This window comes from Orycteropus afer, unplaced genomic scaffold (genome assembly GCF_000298275.1).
Source record: "Orycteropus afer afer isolate SDZICR_OR568_19922 unplaced genomic scaffold, OryAfe1.0 scaffold00049, whole genome shotgun sequence".
Lineage (NCBI taxonomy): Eukaryota > Metazoa > Chordata > Mammalia > Tubulidentata > Orycteropodidae > Orycteropus > Orycteropus afer.
In genome coordinates, this window is record NW_006921636.1 from 12,469,214 (window position 1) to 12,473,193 (window position 3,980).

The following is a 3,980-nucleotide window of genomic DNA, read 5'->3' on the forward strand; positions in this document are numbered from 1 at the left end:
ATCCTCACAACAATCAATCATGGGAGAACAGAAGGGCAGTATTTTTGCACAGGGAGATAGTTCAGAGGGCAGGAATGCATAGGAAAGAAGGACATAGGGAAAAGGTAACCATAGGGAGGAAGTAGAAAGAGAATTATTACATTATGGGGATTGCAATCAATGTTGTGAAACAAAATGTTTATGAACTGTTATATGAAAAAATGAATTTGTTCTGTAAACTTTCACCCAAATCACAATTAAAAAACAAAAGGACCTGGTCCTTCATTTCCTGGAGTTCATAGTCTGATGGAGGAGGTAGACACACAAAGTGGCTAGTCTCCTCACGTACAAAGTGTTGTTGTTGTTGTTAGGTGCCGTCGAGTCATCTCTGATTCATAGGAACCCTATGCACAGGAGAACAAAACCCTGCCCAGTCCCACACCAACTCCAAGATCCTTGCTATACTTGAGTCCGTCACCGCAGCCACTGTGTCAATCTACCTCATTGAGGGCCTTTCCCCCTTTCATCGACCCTCCACCTTACCAAGCATGACATCTTTCTCCATGGAATGGTCCCTTCTGATAACATGACCAAAGTAGGTGAGATGAAGTCTGGCCATTCTCGCTTCCAAAGACCATTCCAGCTGCACTTCCTCCAGGACAGTTTTGTTAGTTCTTTTAGCAGTCCACGGTGCTTTCAGCATTCTTCGCCAACATCAGAACTCAAAAGCATCAATTCTTCACGTACAAAATGGAGGTGATTAACTGCTAAGTCTCTTTCTCTCCCCTCCCCTCCTCTTCCTTGTAAGCCAGTGTGAGGCCCCATGAGGCCCAAGTGAAGTCTGACTGGTGAATCATGCAGGGCAGAGCAAAAGTGAAAAGTTGTTGTTATAATGGTGTTGAGAGCTGGGGGCCCAGCTTCTCGTTGGATTAGAGCAACAAGGGGCTGGAGGAGGGAAGACAAAGGCAGGCTGTTCCCCATTTGCCCCAGGCTGGGCCTGGCTAGGTTCAACAGACCCTGCCCTGAGATCCTCATCACTAGGTGCAACCTGGTCTTTTGCAGAGACCAGCTGAGCCTGAAGGAGTCAACAGTTAAGTGGATGGCTACTAATTGAAAGGTTGGTGGTTCAAACCCACCCAGAGACACCTCAGAAGAAAGGCCTGGCAATCTGCTTCTGAAAGGTCATGGCCTTGAAAAGGAGCACAGGTCTAGTCCAACACACATGTGGTTGCCTGATTCAGCAACTGGTTTGGGTTTTTTGTTTGTTTGTTTGTTTGGCTTAGCTGAGGCTGGGCAGGGCCTCTATGGGGTCAAGGATCGGGTGACTGCTTTTATCTGGGCTTCGTGAGCTTTCCTGAGGTACTGGCTGCAGGGCACCACCAGCCCTGGTACCTTCCCATTCCAAGCCTGTGTTTGCCACATACCTGACTTCATCTCCGACATGAGCAGCCCCACAGAGCAACAGGATGCCAGAGGCTCCAAACAACCAGTTCTTGGGTTCCCAGGTCCCAGGTCCTTTAGTGTTCAAAGGATTGAGGTTTGTGCCCTGCACCTAACATCCTCTGTTTTCTACCATAAAACCAAAACAAACTCACTGCTGTCGAGTTAGATCCAACTCATAGCGACCCCTCCTTGGGTTTCTGAGGCAATATCACTACAAAAGTAGACTGCCCAGTCTTCCTTCCGAGGAGTGGCTGTGGGTTTGAACATCCAGCCTTCTGGTTAGCAGTCAAATGCCTTAGGCACTACACCACCAGAGCTTTTTCTTTTTCCCTAGTGGGAAAGATGGTAATTAACCTTAGCGTCCATCTAGCAGGATCCTTCTAGTAGATTAAAGTGGATGTGAAGGCACTGTGACTATAACGGATTGTATAACGGATAGGGTTAATTATTCCCATTTGATAGATGAGAAAATCAAAGCTTTGAAAGCTTGTGACCATATAGCCTCATAGGAGAAAAGAGGCCTGAAAGCTCACCAGGTGCCTACGATCTGATAGGCAGGATCTCGTTTAATCTTCTTTTTTTTTAATTGTGATTTGGGTGGAAGTTTGCAGAGGAAATTCACTTTCCATACAGCAGCTCACATACACTTTGTCTCATGACACTGACTGCAATTTCCCACAATGCAACAGCTCCCCACCCACTTCCTCCCCATAGTTACCTCTTCCCTATGTCCTTCCCTCCATGCACTCCTGCCCCCCAGCTGTCTCCCTGTGCATACACAGCCCTTCTATTCTCCCATGAATGTTCTCTCCAAGGAGTGCATCTACCTAATGTAAATGGTCAGCTCATATGCCTGTCTTGTTTGGCTGGAAGCTACAGTGGGTTCAATTCCAGACATAAAGGGCAACCAGGGGCCATAGTGTCAGTGGTCCCATCAGTCTCTAGCAGACCAGCAAACCAGGTACTTTTTTTTTTTTTTTAATGATTTTGAGTTTTGTTCCACATTGTTCTCCCACTCTATCCAGGATCTCCTACAGAAAGGATCTTGTTTAATCTTCACATCAATCCTTCAAGGTACATACAATTGTCTTCACTTAACAGATTAGGAAACTGAGATTTAGAGAGGTAAAGTGAATTTTCCAAGGTCAGCAGTGGTGGATTTGAAGCTCAAAATCAAGTCTACCAAGTCTGGCCAACTGCTCAAACCAGTGCCCTCAAGCATAGTGCTTACTGTCTCTGTGTTGCATTTCGGCTACAAAGCTCCTCTGAGAAACAAGCTACTAGCTTCATTCCTTGGGGATGAGAACTGAAGGGTGAGAGGAATTGATAGACTGGCCCAAGATCCCACAACTGGCAGGAGCTAGAGATCTAATCACTGATGAAAGTTCAGGATTAGAAAGAACAATCCAAACCCAAACCAAACCCACTGCCGTTGAGTCAATTCTGACTCATAGCGACCCTGTAAGACAGAGTAGAACTGCCCCACAGGGCTTCCAAGGCTATAAATATATTTTTTTTCTTTTTTTTTAACTTTATTGTATTGTGCTTTAGGTGCAAATTTACAGAGCAGAATTTTACATTCAATAGTTCATGCACATTTGGCTTCACTCCACAATTACCATCCCTAACCCAACCCACTCTTCTCCTCTCCCTTCCCAGGAACTGCCCCCCAGCCCCAGCCCCAGGCTCCCCCACACACACACACCCCTTCTTAGTGATGTACTCCTGTGTGTCCTGATTTTCCTCCATGTGAAAGTTGCCCCTCTGGTGCCCTGTGGCCAATTGTTCCAAGGGATATATCTCTGTAGAATATGTGGGTGAAACGCCCTGGGTTGAATGGTCTGTGTGTACATCCTATTTACTATTGGGCTGAAAGCCAGCCTTTGGGAGAGTTTTATCCCAGGCTATAAATCTTTATGGAAGCAAATTGCTGCATTTTTCTCCTACAGAACTGTTGCTGGGTTTGAACCACCAACCTTTTGGTTAGCAGCCAAATGCTTTAACCACTGCAACACCAGGGCTCCTTAGAAAGAATAACAGAGTCTTTAGAAAGACCAGTTGTCATTGAGTTGATTCTGACTCAAGACAACCCCATGTGCATCAGAGTAGAACTGTGCCACACAGGGTTTTCAATGGCTGCTTTTTCAGAAGCAGATTGAGCTACCGTTCTTTTGAGGCACCTTCTGGTGGACTCAAACTACCAACCTTTTGTTTTAGCATCTGAGCACAATAACTATTTACACCAGCCATGAACTCCAAGAAGATCCTTTCCACTGCCATTGAGTCAATTCCCACTCATAGCAACCCTCACTGGGTTTCTAAGGCTATAAATCCTTACGGAAGTAGATTGCCTCATCTTCCTCCCAAAGAGCAGCTGGTGGGTTTGAACCACCAACCTTCTAGTTAGCAGCCAAATGCCTTACCCAAGAAGATCTTTAGACAGAAAATAACAAATGCTGGCAAGGTTGTGGAGAGATTGGGACTCTCATACACTGCTGGTGGGACTGTAAAATGGTACAACCACTGTGGAAAGCAGTATGGCAATTCCTTCATAAGTT